A 20,015-nucleotide genomic window follows, 5' to 3' on the forward strand; every position below is an offset into this window, starting at 1 on the left:
ATGGGAGCTGCTGTGCCGGGGATCCCTTCGGCCGGCTTAGCTCTGTTGCTGCTGGTCTGCGCTGCTGCATCAGGGGCTGAGATGGGATCGGCAGTGGCTGGGCCGGCGCCGGCCGGCTTGGCTGCTGCTCTACTGCTGCTTCTGCTCTGCGCCGCCGCATCATCTGCTGAAGGCCGTCGTCGGGATGCTTCGCCGCTGCGTCGAGGGGCGCCGGGTTGGCTGTGACGACTGTAGTGCTGCTGCTCTGTGCTGCGGCCGCTGCTGTGCCCGCCCCGGCGCCGGCGCTCGAGCTCGAGCGAAGGCTGCCGCTCGCCGGGCAGCGCCCGGAGGATCTCAGCGAGGTGGACACGGCAAGGCATCAGCCGCCACAGTTCCTCCTCGGAACCTTGCCTGGGTGTGTATATATTTCCCTCCTGTTCCCGGCCCGGCGGCAGGCCATTTCCTTCTGTTAGCCGTGTGTGTGCCCGTGTCTGCGCTAGTTGTTGGGTTGTGATTAGTACTTGATTTTTTTGATTCCTTAGGCGTTTTTGCAGTAGAATTAATGAATCAATGGCTTTAGCTTCAGATTGAATTCAGAGTCATATTACTGTGGAGTTACTGTTCGAGAAGATCGATCAGGTGGTGACTCGATCAAGTGGCTGTCTGTACTGTACATGCTGCTGAATATTGTTGCAGACGTGATCACAGCTGAAGCCTGGGGCCTTCCTCGTGGTCTTCAGCTCGCTGGGCAGCAAGATGTTCAGCAAGGATATATACTGAAGTGTGATAATTTGAGCCTGATCCAAGATGTTCAGCAAGGATACTCCAGAGTCCAGAGGTCCAGCTGCTGCATGCTGTTATTGATGAGTCCATGCTCCTCGTCAGGGACTTCAACAAAGTGGTGTTTGAGCACTGTTCCCGCTTAGCTAGTAGCTGATCATTTGGCACATGAGGCTCTTGTTCATGAGCAAGTTTGGCTCGATGATCCCCCCAATTCTATAATCCCCTTGTTACTCCAAGATGTAACCATTATTTAATGAATGAGAAGTCCTACCCGTTAAAAAAAAACAAATGTGTTGGCTTGGCCAATTCCAATTCCTTATTTAATTTTTTTTGTTAGGAGAAGGAGAGCTTGGAAATTATTAAGCATCATGTATAAAAGAATTTAAATTTCTTATTGCAAGCATATGGTTAGAGTCAGCAAGTTGTTCAAGTTTTAGATTGCTCTTAAGTTAATTTTACTTTTCATGAATCCAGTTGTGTGTAGCGAATCTGGTAGTTAGTTATTCTTATTGATGATCTAATTTTGTTTTGCAGGTTGTATTATGCCTGCGTGAAATTAGGAAACCCGCCGAAGGACTTCTCTTTGCAATTTGACACTGGCAGTGATTTGTTATGGACTTCTTGCTCGCTCTGCCAAAATTGCCAGGCAACACCTTTTCTCAATGTAAGTCAATTATATGATTTCTTTTCCATCACTTTTCCATTTTTTTCACAAAATTATCTCCCTTATGACGGAATCATATCTTATCATTGTGATTGTTGATTTTTCAGGTCCCTTTGGAGGTTTATAACCCAAAATCTTCGTCAACGGCATCCAAAATATCTTGCTCAGACGAGAGGTGCACACAAGTTGCCGAGACTGGAAAAGCGACGTGTGACCCCACAAAAAACCAATGTGGCTACACACAGTCATATGCTGATGGAAGTATCACCTCAGGGAACTACTTTTCTGACACAATGCATCTTGACACTATTGGAAACAAGTCAACTGCCAATACTTTGGCCTCAGTCTTTTTTGGGTATGTTGTCCATGAAGTCTTGTATATATCTTTTTAAATTCTCCATCAAATAGTGGAAATTTACAAGAATAACTTTCCACTATTGATATTTTGTTGATGTTGCGATTGTCTTTTCAAACAGGCGTAGCAACTCACGGACAGGTCAGTTTGCGGCAGATGGAGTAATTGGGTTCGGAAAGAATGTGTTGTCTGTGGTCTCACAACTCAGCGCTCAAGGGGTGTCCCCTAAAGTGTTCTCACATTGCCTAAAAGGTTCAGACGACGGTGTGGTGGCGGCATTCTTGTTCTCGCTGAAGTTGTCGAACCGGGATTTGTGTTTACTCCGATTGTTCCATCGGTGTAAGTCATAGTGTTCAATTCATATATAGTTGTTTTATTTTGTCTCACTTTTGCTCCACCATTTTATTCTTTTATATAAATCCCTTTTAATAAATGCAGGTCTCACTACAGCGTCAATATGAATAGCATCTCTGTCAACGGTCAAAATCTGGCTATTGATTCTTCCTTATTTACAACAACATTCATGGATTCAGGAACAACGCTGGCTTACCTAGCAGATGGACTTTATGATCCAGTTATTACCGCAATAAGTTGTTCACAGGACACAATCCATAATCTTCTTGCAAACAAAAAATAATTTATCATTACTTCGATAAATTTACCGTAATGATTCATATTTGGTTATTCAGATAAAGAATGCAGCTTCATTTGTGAACTACACTATCCAGGATGGGACCCTCTACATTTTTACTTCCATCAGGTCTGTTTTTTTTTTACTTGGAAGGTTAACAATCCACCTCCTTCATGATGTCAAACTAAACGAGAAAAAAAATGTTTTTTTACCTCTATTAGATCATTATTTCCAACAGTGACGCTGCATATCAAGGAGGGTGCCGAACTGACCATAGACCCACATAGCTATCTGGTGGTCCTCCGTAGTGATGGAATCGTACGACCTCATTATATTTCTTTGATATTGCATATCTAGTCAAGTGTTTATGAGGAAACTTGTTCTAAATGAAATGATACATATCATGTTTTGCAGCACAAGAGTGGCCTAGTGTAAATTTGCTTTCAAAGGAGCAATGCGATCCGAGGCTACGAGAGGACCACTATACTTGGAGGTTAATCAACTCATCTTGACCGAATTATCGATCTAGCTATAGATTCCAGGACATGATTGTCTGAAATTAATTAACATGTTTAAAGAAATCTTTATAATTGCATAAACAATAGTAAACATAGTCCGGAAGTCAATCATATTCTTAGAAGAGTGATCATGGATTTTGATTGTATGTCTATCTTTGACGTCCCATGCAACTTTGTGTTCTAAATACTATTTGCCTAACAGTAACTAGACGGTGCGACATGCTTCTCTCTACCCTGGGGATTTTTGTTGTTAACTAATGGGTGTCATTTTGTTTGCAGATCTTGTTTTACGTGACAAGATGTTTGTGTTCAATTTGGAAAAGATGACTGTAGGCTGGGTAAAGTACAATTGTAAGATCAGATTCCTCAAATTTTCTAGAGTTGTGGCTAGGTGCTCTCACATACATCTTGACAGCGTTTTTCTCATTGCTAGGCTCAAGACTCCGGTTCCACACGGCCACCTCAGCCCCTGTTGTGAGTGGGTCATTGGACCGTCGGCTTCCGTACAACATCTTGACAGCCATTGGGGTTGCAATGGTCGCCCTAGCTACAACAACTTCATAGGTATGAACTCTATATGTACTATTTTGAACTGGAGTTGATTGGTGAAAAGACTGAAGAACTAGCATGTGTTTGTTGGTTTCTCTTCTCATTGGTTCTGAAATTTTTCTCCAGTTCCAAGTTGCCGCACTGAAGTTGATTGGTGAAAACAGTGAAGGACTGGAGGCACGTGTAGTCAAATTAGAGACTAAATTGAAGGGGTGAGAGATTGAAAGTATTGCTATGTATGTGTTTGTTGTTGTGTAATGAGACTGAATTGAGTTAGGAGAGATCGAACCATATTATGTACGAACATGTTTGCTGGTACTCTAATTGGGGCATGCATGTATCATGGTTCTCATGTAATGAATGGTCAAATTCTAAAATTTCAAGAGCATCAGCTGAGTGGGCGTTCAAGATATATGTGCTGCTAGTTTCCTTGTGCTACACGGGAAAAAGAATCAGTACATTTTCTGCAGGAGCAAAAAAAAATTACAAGTTTTACGATGGTTGGCGATTTTATGAACTGTTCAACCTATTTGATCCAACGGTGGGAAAATAAGAAGTACTGGAAAGTACTAAAATCAAAGTACTGAAAAGTATTGGAAAGTACACCGCTGCTAAGATTAAAAAATCTGGTCCAATATATTGCCTCCTTTTTTTAATATAAGGGTAAGTTTTTCCCCAGATTTCCTAAATGTAAGGCGCAGAAACAGTTGCATGCGGTGAGAAAAATCCACAGCCACAAAGCAGTGCTGCATGCATGCGTGGAGAAAATCAGCGGTTTCCTTCGTTAGTGGAAAAAAATCAGCAGTTCGATCCCTGCATTAGTGGGCAATTAACGGAATGCATGCACCGGAGAAGGCGTGTTTCCTAATCAATCTAAGCTCCTGCGGCTCGCCGGAGCGGAGCTCGCCTGGACGAGAGCTCAGTTGGAGCTAGAGCTAGAAATTAAGAAGAATCAAACCGTCTCCATCTAGCTCTGGCAAGAGAGAACGGCCTCGGTTGATTAGCTATTGATTCATCCTCGGTTGATTAGCTATTGATTCATCGCTCACTCTGCTCCGCGGCTTGGTTGAGATTTTGGAAGACCGAAACGTCTAGGTAACTTGATAATCAACGGACCGAATTAATTCTCGCGGGAGTACTGAGAAGTACTCGCCAATCACCGTAAAAGAGTTCAAATAAAATTTGTGAGTTTAGTTTGGCATGTACTTTGGAGCTCCAATTTGCCAAGATGTGATTCGTTACTTCAAGTGACAATGTGCTTTACAGCCAACAAAATCAGAGGTCCCACCGGAACAAATACATAGAGAGTTCATGAAAAAGAATCAGCACCAGTACAACCAAAACAATATCAAACTTGCGCAGGTAAGCAACTTTAAGTTCGGAGCCTCGCAATTCCCTTCCCTTTCATGTAGTTCAGAGCATTTTCCTTCCCCTTTTCTTTTTAATAGCTTTCTCAGCTTCCTTAGCATTCTCATTCCTGATCCTGCCACTTTCCCTGATTGCCTCACAGGTTGTGGAGACAAAGTTTCCTGTGTGACAGTGCAGGCTCCATCCTAGCTAGCCAGGCAGGCTTCACCTGAGCATCCGTTTTAGTTTCCTGAAAAATAAATTGCAAGGAAATGATGGATGAATGAACAAGGTAGAAAGTTTAGAAATATAGTTAGATTTAAAACATCAAGAATTTACCTTTCATACTTTCCTCTTTCTAGCTGCTTTTGCTAGTACCACATTCCTCTTAATTGTTCCGTCCATTTGGGTTCTGTTTGCAACTTCTACCTGTTATGACCAATCTTGCTACAGTGTTACACAATTCACACTGTACGGAACTTCAGCAATGTGGCAAAATGCAATCAAATAAAACTCCAATTTCACAATCCTAATTTATTCCAAATCAAATAAAACTAACAGGAGAAAAAGCCTTGAACTTGAAGAAAAGAATATAGTGTTAATAACAGATGGAACAGAAATATGGAGGACAACAATCATAAGTAAATCTGGGAGCCTGCAAACGAGATGCATGTATCGTCAACACTTCTATCCTAAACCGCCAGTTTGTCACACTAATATGCATCTACAGATCTTGGAATAAATGCATATATATGCCATTCCGTTCCTCCTTTGGCAGAAGCACCTATTTTAACGGTGTATTTTCAGTCAGTGCTATGCATTGCATAAACTCCAAGGGAAGATGAAATTTCAAGTGCTACTGTGCTTAGCTAAGATCGAGAGTGTGTACTTTCACTGCGGTTTGATGGGTCTGAGCTGCCACTTTGGGGGTTCCCTTCACAGTAATTTATCATTCATTTCAGGCTTAGCAATCCGAGATGAAGAATGGGTAATAAGCATAACGATACTTATTGGTTTAAAAAAAAGCACAACAATAACCATGAATGCAGGTGATTGGAATAGTAAATGGAACCAAAATACTAAGATAAATTGTCCAAAATCGAGGAATGCAGGTGGCCAAAACTCAAACAATATTGGAAGCTCCACAGGAATCAAAATGGAATCATCAGCAACGGGAAGGAATGTAGAAGGAAAATTCTCACTGCACGTTGGAGTCGGCGTCAGAACTAACGGAGGCCAATGGGCACCGGTGCCATACTCTTCCCTCTCCTTCCCATCTTTGTTCCAAACACCAGTGTCCTTCGCTGCTTCTCCACGCCCAACAGCACCGCGCGAAGCCATTTCGGCCTCTCAGCGAGAACCCCTGCTCTAGTTTTACTTTCCATGCTAGTAAAATTCAGATCCTCAAAACTTTGGGCAATAAGGAGCAGCCAAGGATCCAACAGAGAATTTGCTAGCATCGAGATAAGAATATTGCATCTAAAAAAAGAGATAAGAATATTAGTTCAGCGCACAGTTTGAGTAGAGAAAAGAATTCCAGAAGGCATGATACTTGAAATAATTTGGAAGGAAAAGACATAATGATGATAGAAGTGGAACGTCTATTTCATGCTCAAGAGGGTATGAGCACCAAACTGCTCTACAAAGTTAATGGTGTCTATGTTAAGAAAGATTGGCCGTTCATTGAAAAATACAAGGCTAATGGTGATTACTTTGATGCATTCAAACAGTAAGAGAATGCAAGGTGTTGCAGTATATTACAAGAAGCATGTATGGTGCATGGTTAGGACAATACTATCAACTATCATGCATAGCGTCTCTATCCAAATAGTCATGCTGGAAATGTATTGTCTTATGCAGGAATATGTTTAACATTTTACATGTTCTCCTTAACTCTGACCTCGTTTGCCAAACCTGTATTTTCCACTTATTGTATGGACTCCCAACTACCTCCCAGAAATTGATAATGCTGCAATATTGATGACATGGTTGATATGTAATCACGACGAAAACAGGGAACCATGTAAACAAGAAAGATAATGCCCATCTTAAGTAAATAGAAGGAACTGATATGTAATCATGACAACAAAATAAGAAAACAGGGAAGCATACAAACTGGAAACCATAATGCCCATCTTAAGTATATAGAAGGAACTGAAGATGCAATATTAGCTGCAACAGAATAACAAAACTAGAACTAACTATAAGGACTGTTTTGATAACAAAACTGGAACCAATTACTAAAACATTGGGATAACAAACACGGAGAGAGCTCATAATGAAGCAAAATGCCCATAGGTTCTGAATTTGAAGTCCAAACTCCAAATTTGGAATCAAAGATAATCGAGCGTCCCTCGATTGGTTAGGTCGTGCGTGAGTGCACGCCCAGCTCACCTGTGTACCAGTGTTGAACTCTGTAGGCAACTCAGGGTTGTTCTATTCTGCATACCCAAAGCCACAAGGGTTAGTCGTTGTAGGGTCCATGTTTAGTTTTTATAATTTTGAGTAAAATAAATGATTTTTATGATTTGCTTAGTTGCTTGGTGGAAGAATTGATGTAATAATGGAGATAGATGATATATCTGTGAATTTTATTCCAGGAGGAAGGAAATTTCATTGGGCTCAATTCTATTCTTTAATAACAAAGACCGTTCCGCAGGAGAAAAGCCAGCAGCTACACAATTATCAAAATATACTCCTCCGTCGCAATCTGAAGAGCTGGTGAAGACAAAGAGAAAAGAAGAGGGAAAACTCTGTTAAGAAGAAATAAGATCTTAGTTCTTACCATTGGAGACTCAAATCAGCAGGGTTGGGGTATTGGTATCTGCTGTGTTCTTGATGCACACACCATCATCGCTGCCACTGCACTCCCGAGTCTCTGGTTCAAGTCAAACAAGCTTGTGCAAATACCTCTTAGGAATTAATCAGTGAATAGAACTGCAAGCCACCAGCCAGCCATAAGAAGTAACAGGTATGATTTACAACACATGTATTAACTCAGCTCATTAGTACATTATCACTTGATAAATAACAATGCACAAAGAAACTAAGACATACAATTCACGCTGTTACTTCATCGAGAATCTATCTGCAATTCCTTGAAAAGCTTAAAATTTCTTGGATTATTGGTGAGTTACGTTTGCTGACGCCGGGTAGAACAACGAAGGAAAAGAGATGAACATCACTCGCTTCCATCAGAATTTAGAAGTCTGGGAAAAGCTAGAACGAAGTAACTAACCTTAATTGGCTGTGTGCATCGATCGATGCAGAGGCCGGGGGTATTCCCTCCTTTTCGAAAAAAGTAACTAACCTTAATGGATACACAAAATGCGGAAGGAAACCAACAATTTTTTGTATCTAAAAAGCATCTTAGGAACTTGACTGGGTTGCATGTTCAAAGGGTCACCTGCTTGAACCGATTTTGTGTTTAACCTGTGATAACATCTGTGTCAGAGAGAACAGGAAATAAAACCTGGTAATGGTGTCAAACCATTATGAATAGACCTCTGATAACATAGTGAAGGTTTAAATTAACTGCAATTTCGCTGTTTTCTACAAGCAGTATAACTTCTTAAAAAACTAAACCTCTTTGAAAGAATTAAATAGGATAAAATGTGAGAATATGGCATCAATATACTCTTAATTTCCTTAATGGGAAGGAGACTACCAACGTCGGCGACAATTATAGTGAGACTACCGAAATGTTTTAGAGATCAGCCAACCAATACTGACGAATTAACAAACAAAAAACATAGAAGTTCCATGGATAGCAGGGATCAAATAAGGCCTGAAAGTGCAACTCTATGGGCAAATAACTGAACCCAGGATTCCGGAATAATCTGCATTCAGGTATCACATTGGGGCATATTATATTCAAGCATCACTGTCGAAATACAGTCCAATCCTACACAAATCCCCTCACGCATAAGATAAAGTTAAGATTCATCAACGAAAGCTGTGCGTAGAACGAGGCAGGTAAGCCGTGATTGCCATACGCACGACAAAGAATTATTTTTTTAAAAAAGTTTAGGACCGAGGATACAAGATGAGGATTGGAATCCATACATCGATATTCGAAGTGAGGGCCATAAACCTAGGTCGCGGATCCGCCGCTCCTCTCCGCCGCCTTTCCCCGGTCGATGCGGCTCTAATCGAGAGCGGAGGCCAGCATGCCGTTGCAGTGCGGTTAGCCGCAGTGAATGTAGGTGGCGCCGATGCGGTGGACGGGAGTCTCCGGAGCTAAAGGAGGGGGGGTGCAACGACGGAACAGGGGAATGACGGCGGACGAGCAAGCATGCCGCCGGCGAAGGAATGAGGGGAGTCGGGGACGGACTTTCCGGCGAGGGGGGCGTGGGAGGCCGGCGACTAGCAAGACGTGTTGACGGTGGGGTCCGTTTGACTGGTACGTGGACCCGCCAGGAGATGGACCCTACCGTCAGATGCCTCTATATTTGGCATATTTTTCTGTGACCAGCATTGACTTGGGGCTCGTTTGGTTGCAGCGTTTCCCGCCGGGATACCGGCCCTTTTCCCGGGTGGGAGTTCCACGCAGAAATTCTCCTGCGGAAGTTCCACGAGCGCATTTGGACGTCGGCCCAACCGGGGTAAATCGGCCCGATACCCGTCGTTTCCCCGTGGAAAAAATCCACACCTCCTGACCTCAGGATAAAATCCTCGCTCGCTCCGGCGGCGCGTCGGTCTCTCGAGCTCGAGCCCCTCCGCCTTCGAGCTCACGCGACGCCTCCCCCGAGCTCCAGCGTTGCCTCCCCCCAGCTGCTCTCCGCCTGATGACCGAGCGCTACGCCTCAGATGCTCAGAGATCCTCTCCCCTCTGTCGATGGCCGGATCTCGTCTTCATCCTTCTACCTCGCCACCTCCTGGACCCCGAAGGTTTGCCCTTCTTCTTCCTCTTTGTTTTGCTTCTCTGTACTGATGCCTCTTTTTTGAGGAAAGATACTAGCTGATGCCTTGCTACCCTTCTCACACGACCTCCCCACCTCCAGATCCATGAACCCGAGCAGTACTTGCTTCGGCTACTCACCATCCTAGAGTACTCCACTTCAGCCTGGAACAAACTAGCCGCCTCCATTTATAAGAAGGTGAGCACAACCCCCTAGAAGTATGCACAATCGTCATGTTCTTGGATTCTTGTTAGTGCTGCCATAATTTTTGGTCTGTCACATAGACATGAATTTTCTGATGTTTTTATTCATGTATTTTACACCATGAATTTGGTTGTGCAATAAGATGTTGCTTTGTTTGCCTGAAACTAACTGCACATTGTCCTTTCTGTGATGATGAACTGCATATTAGCTTCAGAAGTTGCATCTGGTTCATTTTTGGAACCTAGGACAAAGGAAGGTGTATTTTGGTGTTCTACTAGTAGATATGTCACTCGACATTGTTGTTCTACCTCTTACCATGGACCTTTACTCTGCAGCTTATTTTGGCATGTGTTCTTGGTATTTTTGGACATATTCCTTGTATTAGAGAGACAATTCCTGAAGCTTATCTTATTTCTAAGAATCAGGTCAAGTGCTCCATATAAAAAGGATATCATTATACTAGAGGTGGGATATATAACTACCTCTCGATATTTCATATTTAAGTTTTTAACTAGCGGTTCAGTGTATCAATCAAGCAATAATTATAGAGATAATAAATTTTACTAATGATTTGATTAGGTTGAGCCATCCTATCTGCTTTGTGCATATATGCATGATGCTGATCCATATATTGTTGTTGTCCCATGCCTATAACACTATATGCTTGCGGCATTTACACATGTCTGAGGACAGGTTTTTGTGGTAATTTTGTTAGTTTAATTTCGGTGTCATAGTCGATCTCAAGTGTATGTAGTTTTCGATGCAAAGCTGTATCTAGAACTTCTGCAGAAATATCTGGTTAACCTTTTATTAATTCATTACAATCTGTACTCCCTTTAACTTATAAATTTGGACTTTGTTATAGTAGACAGAGTGTTGTTTTCTCTACACTTTTCTTTACTTCTGTTGCGATGAATTGTCATGTTATCTGTCCTCAGTCACAAGCATGTCCTAATCGACCCTGCATCTTCACATTGTATGGTGACTTGCATGACTCTATCTTATAGCATTGATGAAAGTGATGAGATATTGAGATGCATTCCTGCATCTTTTTTGTTTTGCTAAATCAACCTGCAGTTTGTGGTAGCAAATGATTTCTCTTTCGTTGGCATCTAGTACCCATCATAAGTTGATGTTTATGTATCATCTTGGGTGTTACAATTGCTAAATATCTATCTATTCAATTGCAGTTAGTGGTGATGGCGGACGGTGGTAGGTTTTTTCATTAATCCCGAAGTCCCGAATCGGTTTTTACCTATCTAACTCCTAGCTTCACTGATTCTAAGTATTAGTATATCACTGCATTTATAGTAACAATACATGGTAAGATACACAAATAACCACAGCACTCGGCATTCTTAGATGCAATTAAGCTGTTGAATGATAATGTTTTGCTGCTGCTTGATTACATGTCAAACCCTGTTGTCTTTTCATTTCATAACGGCCTAATCCCCTTATATTTGCTGGATAATACTTTGGAGCAATTTATGGGTTCGACGGGGTTAGTTTCGCTTATTTTACCATTCAATTTGAAGTTTACTATGTTATGGTTCTACTAACAAGCAATTGTATATTTCCTAGTGACGGTGAGCCCCGACAGAAGTGTGGGGGAGGTTGTTTGTACGGTGTTGGATCGGATAATCATCCAGTGAGATCGATGGCGACATAGGCGCATACCTCTGCGTGCGATGACGCACATGTACCAGGTGGTCTGGCAGAAGCAGTGGCAAGAGGAGGCAGTGGCAGTGCGCCTTGGGAGCACACAATTGATGTGCTGAAACTGGCTGGTTTCAGCAACATGCCGAAGCTATACCAAAGAAAATTTACTGCGTGCATCGATTTTTTTTCTTCCATAGCAACGCGCGGGTGTTGTGCTAGTATTTCTTATCTGGCAGTACCTTTGGGAACATGAGAGATCGTAAAGAAGAGAAACATAGATCGTGAAGTCACCTTAAATTTGTGATATTCCGATTGAGCATTGTATTTATAATATATTTTGTAATGAATTATTTATGTCTGAATTAGAGTGACATACCAAGTCTGAAAACGGTATTATTTTTGCACGAGCATGTAAAATTGATGGGCATAAAAAATATCATTATTATGTGCCATTAGGATTGTGAAGAGTTAATATAACTTGGGGGTGATTAATGCTACAATGTGTCATTATTTGTCTCGAATTGTTTTCAGAAAAAAATGTGTTAGTTTCGAATTTAAGGGTCAACATATGATTTCTGTTTTGTTTTCAGAATTTATTGTGTTTTTTCTTCTTCAAAAATATCCCTTTCCCGTAGGCAACACGTGAGGCCTGAGTGCCTGACGATTGATTTCCCTCCCCTCGTCACCTGGTAAACCAAACGGACGTTCCCGCAGAAGAATTCTCCCCGTGGGAGAAGGGGGATCTCAGGTGCTCCTCAAAATCCCTTTCCGAGAAGTTACACCCTGGGTATTTATTCCCTTGCTGCCAAATGAGCCATTAAATTAGATTATTCCCTTCCAACTCTGCGTTTCCAATTTCCATAACGCATACCTGTGGTTCTCTCTTTAAATACATGTACAAGCATGTCGCTGAGATCAAAACGAACTCTGCGTTTCCAATTTAGTTACATTATATTGTTAGCTTGTTGCACCCCGGCCGGCCGGCTGATCGATCGATCATGGCTTCCAAGATGACCGCCGCCATCCTCGTGTCTGTACTGGTGCTGGCGCTCCTAACATCTTCAGGTAACACAGTCAAACCCTATCTAGCTTTGTCCTGGATCAACTAATTTTCAAATTTTCAAATCTCAGTTTTTTATAACTGATCCTGATCTTATTTTTTGAGGGACTGATCTTGTTGTTGTTTGTTCATATATACGTAGATGCAAAATTTTGCAATTCACAGCCGGCCAAGGACCCGCATTGCGACGACCCAAGAATTGGATCTGATGAGAGCTGTGTTAAACGGTGTGAGAGCGAAGGTCGCGAAGACGGCTTCTGTGCTCCGAAGACTAACATCTGCTATTGCGTTGATTGCCGACCTGGAGCACGGCTTGAGCATCGATCGCTCAGAATCCATGGAGCCTAGCTAGCTTGAACGTGTGATTTTTGTACGTCGACAAATTAATAAATAAAATCGTGTGATTTTTGTCTACCAATATATAAAGCGATGTATCAAGACTGACACTATTCAAGTACGGAGTATTATATAGAGCAGTAGAACAATATATTTCTTGCATGCCTCAATCTGAGTATATATTCGTATATATAGAAATAGAAATGGTAATGTACTTCCTTTTTTACCTCAAAAAATGTACTCCCTCCGTTTTTTTATATAGGGCGTATAAAAATTTCACTCGATTTGTAAAATGTAAGGGCATGTACAATGGGTTGACGTTAGCCTTCTCTTAGTGATGCCACATAGAATAAAATCTGATGTGGAAGAGAGAAAAATGAAGAAAAGTCACAAGTCTTCTCTTAATTAAGAGATGATCTCTTCACAAGAATGATAAGGTAAAGATAAGCCAAATTTACCATTGTACTAGATTTCATCTTTTCTTAGCATTTATTTAGTTAATTTTATTCATCTAAACATTAATTCTAAGATAGAACACTAAGAGATAACCCATTGTACAACATGTTTTGTTATCTTTTTTAATTGATGTGGAATGTCTAAGATAGGACAGTCTTATCAACAATTGTACATACCCTAAGACGCGCAACGTTTTAGGCAAGCGAAAAACTGCAGTCCGGAGAAAAATCAGGCAGTTTCCTTCCATGGTTGTTGCATGCGGGGGCAGTTAATTCCTTCCGTGGTGGAGGGGTTGTTTCCTTCCCTGATGCATGCACGGGGCAGTTTCCACCTGCAGTCCGCAGTTCATTGTGTGCAGATTTGCGTTAATCTTGGCGCTAAAGTTTCTACGCCTTATATAAAAAAACGGAGAGAGTACTTCCTTTTGTTACACAATTCACAAATCTTGACCACATATAAGTCAAAAATAAATGGTGTACAATATCAGGATTCCACGGTGCCACTCCCACGATCCCATTCACCTTAGAATTATGCTCTGTGATTCCCAAAAAAAAGAATTATGCTCTGTGGGCGTGCACGTCGATGAGCACGTGTGTACTTACCGGCGGGAATATTTTTCTCCTGCCTCATGCATGTGACGCAGGGCGCAGGCCGTTTCCGTTTCGCGGCAGCTCCTACTAGCGACAGCCGATCTGCTTGCCTTTCAGTAATGCTTCGGTCGATGAGGTTTTTTCTGATTTGTTGAATAATATTATAACAAAATTTATGTGCGTGATTTGATGCAAATCTGTCCGGTGACCGGGTTTCATCATCTTTTTTGAAAAAAAATGGAAAGAGGGAGTGAATTTAGCTAAAAACCGTGATAATTGTTATAAATTGTACCCAAATTGTGCTTCTATGCAAGTATCTCTTACTATCGGTCAAAACATGGCCTATCAAGCTCAAATAGTGTCTTAATTTTGAAAAATTCAAAAAGGGTCAAAATATTTCTTTTAAAGAAAACAAAACCTTACGCATAGACAATAGAATGCACTATGCCTCTGCAAATTCTTAAGAGAAAATATAAAGATTTGTAGTCTACATATATATAAAAATAACAAGAACATCGAGCTCCAAAAATATCTTGAGCACACGACATTGAGCCATTGACTACATGTGAGATATCTTTACCGGATGAAAAAAAAAAGGGTCTGGCACAGCATATAGCAAGTATCCCGGTCGAATCACTTGACGGTTCCCGATCGCATTAATCAAGCGTATCCTCTAAGACTCTAAGTTAGGCATTCTGTGCTAAGCATTGACTAAACCTTAATTTAGTAGTAGTAGTACCAATTAGAGTAAAGGTCGATAACTTTTATCCATGCATGGTATCAGATTATTATTTTTTACCAACTCTGAGTTTCCATTTTCAAAATACGCATACTAGCTAGTGGCTCTCTTTAAGTACATTGCTAAGTAGCCTCCGCAGGGCTTCCAAGATGACCGCCATCCTCATCCTCGTGTCTCTAACGGTGCTGGCGCTCCTAGCGTCATCTTCAGGTAACGTCCATGTTTCTAAGAACTATATACAGTACACTAGATGGATATTCGGGCTTTGCTGCGACATTGTCTAACACGTAAGTTGCAGGGTGAGGATCTTAGACCGTTTGTTAGGTTGCTATCTCCTATTCTCTTCCACATCAGCTTTTTAAGAAATTTGAACCGACGGATCTTCCTCTGATCCAACGCAGATGAGCCTTATCACCTCTGCTGACAAATCCCATCTACTCCCTCCGTCCCATATTAACTGAATTTCTATTACATGTATCTAGACGTTTTTTAGGCATATATACATCCATATTTGAGCAAATTTGAGTCACTTAATATGGGACGGAAGGAGTAGTATATACGGTTTTGCAACAAAAGGTCAGCGCGTGACCACACATTCAACAATTTATTCATGAATATGAATGTCAAGCATCAGTATTCCATACAGCGAAAATGTATAAGAGAGCACAATAAAACTTAGAGCACCTTGTGGTGGTAGTTCTATTTCCACACGGCCAGGCTAAGGCACTGTTACTGACCTAGTGCACTTTTTTTTTTGGAAGATTTTTTTTTGTTATTGGCCTAGTGCAAAGCACCCATCCCTATCAGAAACTTGGTAGTCATCTTGAGAAGAAAAAAAACATCTTTGATTTGAGCTTATTCTGAAAATAGAATGTGAAACTCCAAAGTAATTTTTCATCCAAAATAAACAGCATAGTCCTATTTCTGTTTAATCCAATGAACTAATTCCATAGATCTAACTTCCTACTAAATCTTGCATACCTTTCTAATAATTTTAAAATTTTCTTGGCTGCATTTTTTCCTGAATGCCGAAGGCTGAGCCATTGAACCTTCTTCTCCTTTCTAATCTCTCTTCCATTAAACATTACAGCCTCACTACTTTTTAAAAAAACATAACCACCTCATCCTATCGAAGTACGAAACAAAGTTAGTGAAGAAAACTTGGAGCTACAAAACAAATTTAAGGGATATGAACTGAAGGATAAGAAGCCAACCTTTTATGTTGCCTACAGCCTACAGGTCAAGTCAGTTGCAGCCAAACTTTTATGTTGCCATGGACTGTTCATTGTTTTGTAATTCAAGAATATATTATTCACTATAGGCCATGGACTGAACAAAGATTAAGCCACTCAATTGTCTTTAGTTTATATTAATTCCATACACATGTACGAACTCACTGTCACTGTTACTCGATTACATTTATTTGTACATAAACTTTGAGCTCTTACACATCCAACCGAATTATTTTTTTGTGCTATGTACTTCAAGAACACAAACCAAGAGGTGCGACAATACTTGAACACAAATCAGTCCTAGCACTAAGCTCTGTAGTGTTGGCCCGTTCGTTTGAACATCACAATTTACTTGATCTAGATATTCCACCATAAATCTACATGTAATCACATAGCCACAAGAAATGATCCCAAACTGCATATATGGTCAACCTAGAGGTAAATAGCACATTCACCCAATTAAAACAAAAGATACTAACACATATGCAAATGTGCATAGCAAAAAGAAATAAACCTTGAGGGGCACAATCTTCTCCTTCGAAACATCTATAGAACAAATCACAAAGCTTCTTGTGCTCCCTCCCTTCCTCTCCATCGAAAGTTTTGAAGCTTATGCACATCATTTATCATTCCAGAAGTAAAAATGAAAATCGTTGACAATAGCTGCAATAGAAAGTACTAATTTCCTAGTACCTTGTTATCAGAAGAGATGTTCCAGTCTCTAGGAAATAAGCAGTGCTTCAACTTTGAATCTGATGTGGAGTGTGCATCTCCAGGCCTCACAAAACCTAGTTGAGACAAATAAGAACTAATTAGACACAAATAATATTATGGATGCAAGGATTGAAAAAGAGGCGCATCCATAGGAAGGCAGCCATGATTATGCCAAAGGTGCATTGTTCCAGCGAGGAGGCCTCGTTACCGTCGTATTTGGTGGGATTGAAATGTTTCCCAGTGCATGATGGAAAACCTCTAGTCCATAAGCCTATGTGATGGTAAAATAAAATTACCTTTTATATGCAGCTCTGTATAATCATTCTAAAGCAAGAGACATGGATCAGCTTAGCTGGTTAAATTTCCCAAATTCCTGAAACCTGCATATACAGGAAGAGGAGCCGTAATGGTTCTACTTGGTGATGACCCAGTCCGCCAGACAGCGTAGATGATGCTTGGGAGGTAGCCGAAGAAGCCGAGCAGCAGCGGATCCAGAACTCGATCTACAATTGTTTACCGGCCAGCACACACAGTTAATTAGTTGTTAACCACTTTCTCCCAAAGAAGTCGATATATGTTCAGATCCAGAAATCATCTATGTGCAGCTTCCTCTCAACGAAGAACTGCAGCTTACCTCGCGGGAGAAATTGGAAGCAGACGCCCAGCGTCACGAATCGCGGCCCGCGCCCAGCTACCGTGGTGACCTGAGCGCATGGAGGAAGAGGAGGGAGGAGATGGACGGCAGTCTGGGAGACGCCACTAGGTTAGGGAGGGCCGCCATTTCTCTCGGGATTCACGGGTTCAGGACGGCGGTCCGGGAGGCTGAATAGGGATCCCCGCCACCGCCGGCGTCTTCGCGGCCTCCAGTGAGACCAGATTGTGAAGGAGGCGAGGACGCTACGGCGTAACTGGGGAGGCAGCAGGGGCGACCTGGAGAAGAAGGACGCTACTCCCCAGACAACGCGAACAGGCACAGGACCTGCATACGAGCAGAGCAATCGGAAGAGGAAGATAAGCGCAGGGACGGAGGAAGAGGCAGAGAGGGGCTGAGAAATCGCGAGAGAGGAAGGCGGTCGGGAGGTATCGAAAGAGGACGCGACAAGGAAGAGAGGTCGGGATAACCCACGAATGCTGTTTATTTTTGGTTTTTTTAAAGCATAAGCACCGTTCATATACAAGGTACGAGACACGTACAAAACAAAGATGACTCTATAAGAAACCAGGTCCGAATCAAAAGCACAAGCGACTTCTAAATGAAGAAAAGAAACAAGAAAGTCTTTGAAAGTCTTTGTGCCTGAATCGTTGACAGCCGCTCATCTCCGGCGCCGCTTCACTGACCGCCTGAGAGAGAGGGGACAGAGACCAACAAAACCGAATTCGACGCGGCTCCATCGATGCACAACAGTTTTATGGACCTCACAAGAAGCTCGCCTGAGGCGAAGCCATTGCCGTTGTGGCTCGTCGGCCGGGGCCACACCCCAAGCCTGCCGCCGAATTCTAGATCTGGCACATCCTGTCGTCGCCGTCGAGGAAAGAGGCCAGATCCGTCAGCTTCGCACCATGACCCCAGCACAACAAAAGAGCCCAACGACGGCCCAGGCGCACAGCCCGCGCTGAAACGAAAAGAAACGTATGCGTCGACGTGGCCGATCGATAGCACGGGGGCTTTCTCCGCCCTTTAGAGGAGAGAAAGACGCTACTGCATGCACACATTTGCATCCTTTCAGAAAACTATACATTTCCGGAAACAGAGAATCTCAACAAGTCTCAGATATATAGATTCCGTGTTCAAGCAGTCAAACCAAGCATATATAAACATGACCACATGTCGACATAATAAACAAGAAACACTGTAACGCCGAAAGTGTGAAGAGTTCGATCATGATCTATCTGAACTTGCCAACTCTGCTGTGCTGCACTCTGCATGCCTTGAAAGTTGAAGCTGGACGCTTCCATGGCAGCTCCATCATGGTGTCAGTGTAACCTTCCCTTTCCCGGAGCAGCAACCAGAGGTGCGCCAGCGTAATTCGAACTTGATAAACACGACCGATGCTCTTAACAACGATTCGACAGCCCATCGCACGCGTTCCCCGTGCCCGTGTCCCGCGACGATTCTCACACGACGTGGCCGATCGTAGTATGTAAACATGGAATCCTGCAGAAAGATAGGAACTGCAGCACAACTGGGTAAACTGACCATACGTGACGTGCCCGGTCCCGCCCCAGGGTTTGCCGCCAAAGCTAGTCAGGCCTTGCTGTTCTGTTTCTGACCCTCCGCCTCGCAGCGGCATCCGAGGGCAACCATTTTGTTCGGGACTTGAGGAGAGGTCGTGAGATTTTGTAACAGTGTGTACTGGTAGTAATCAGCCTGTCACGTTCCTTGGGTGCCCCAGCGAGCAGCAAACATGACTTAATTCAGATATTATTTTTTTGAATGTTAGACTTAATTCAGATATGGAATCTAGCACAGGGCAATCCAGGCAGAGGAGGCGCTTTTTATCATCCCTTTCGGCTCACGGCGTCGACACTTGTTGACCAACGGCGTCGTCCACGTGGCCGATCGAATATGCGCCTGTCCAATAGTACCCCGGCCTGGCAGCCTGGCCCGGTTCCACGTAGAAAATGACAAGGATGGGCAGACGCAGATATGCCCACGGACAGAAAGAGCTGCGCCGCTCGCCGACCTCTGAAGCAGCCGCCGCAAGCGCGCTACAGCTTCGGGCTCAAGACCACTTGGTTCGCAAGTCGCCACTCCCAAAATCACACGCATGTATGCGGCGCGTTCAGGAGACCGGCCGGCGGCAAGTCCGCGTTCAGTCGGCGTGAAGAGAGAAAATTAACGTCATTCTCAAGTCTCTTCGCGCAAAAAAAAAACGTCATTCTTAAGTCTCAACAAGCCCCTTCCTAATCTGGCCCTTTCCACCCTACTCTCCCTAGCGCCCTAGCAAATTGACGTCCTTCTCTCCCTAGCCCAGCGACGCGCGCCACCGAACCCAACACTATTGACAGCAGGTAAATCTTGTGCATTGGACAGTTGGACTAGTCCGCCGCAGTACCGGACGAAAGGATATCTGATCTAACTCGATCGATTCCGCATCTGGCCGACAAAACTCGTCTCGTCGCTTTGTTGTTCTTGGCGTCTCTCTTCTCCTTCTCCCTTCTCTTTGGATCGACGAAAGATGGTACACTGCCCGGTGTGATATTGACGCGGTGACGCAAAACCATAGCTAGCTAGCGTTGCCTGCCTCTGCCTTTTTTCTTGCTTATCAAGGCCAGCGTCACTTGTCAACCATCGATC

The 20,015-nt window shown here is 42.8% G+C and overlaps 2 long non-coding RNA genes and 1 pseudogene across 5 annotated transcripts; 1 reads left to right on the forward strand and 2 right to left on the reverse strand.

Annotated features, from left to right (window-relative positions):
• Positions 1-3,225, forward strand: LOC100831326 (annotated as a pseudogene).
• A 1,508-nt stretch (positions 3,226-4,733) lies between these two features.
• LOC104582615 lies at positions 4,734-6,489 on the reverse strand. Its single transcript, XR_730431.2, has 3 exons — positions 6,029-6,489; positions 5,166-5,255; positions 4,734-5,076 (listed from the first exon to the last, which is right to left on the reverse strand). It is a non-coding gene; the product is annotated as an uncharacterized LOC104582615 (long non-coding RNA).
• Positions 6,490-13,758: 7,269 nt separating this feature from the next.
• On the reverse strand, positions 13,759-17,862 carry LOC100831628. 4 transcript variants are annotated; one of them, XR_002963876.1, is made up of 4 exons: positions 17,352-17,862; positions 16,518-17,220; positions 15,753-16,435; positions 13,759-13,773 (listed from the first exon to the last, which is right to left on the reverse strand). It is a non-coding gene; the product is annotated as an uncharacterized LOC100831628 (long non-coding RNA). The 4 variants fall into 4 exon arrangements; XR_002963877.1 differs by lacking the exon at positions 13,759-13,773 and having other exon boundaries at positions 15,613-15,897; positions 15,986-16,435; positions 17,352-17,860; XR_002963879.1 differs by lacking the exon at positions 13,759-13,773 and having other exon boundaries at positions 16,105-16,435; positions 16,518-16,791; positions 16,926-17,220; positions 17,352-17,861.
• Positions 17,863-20,015: the final 2,153 nt, after the last annotated feature.

This window comes from Brachypodium distachyon, chromosome 2, assembly GCF_000005505.3.
Source record: "Brachypodium distachyon strain Bd21 chromosome 2, Brachypodium_distachyon_v3.0, whole genome shotgun sequence".
NCBI lineage: Eukaryota > Viridiplantae > Streptophyta > Magnoliopsida > Poales > Poaceae > Brachypodium > Brachypodium distachyon.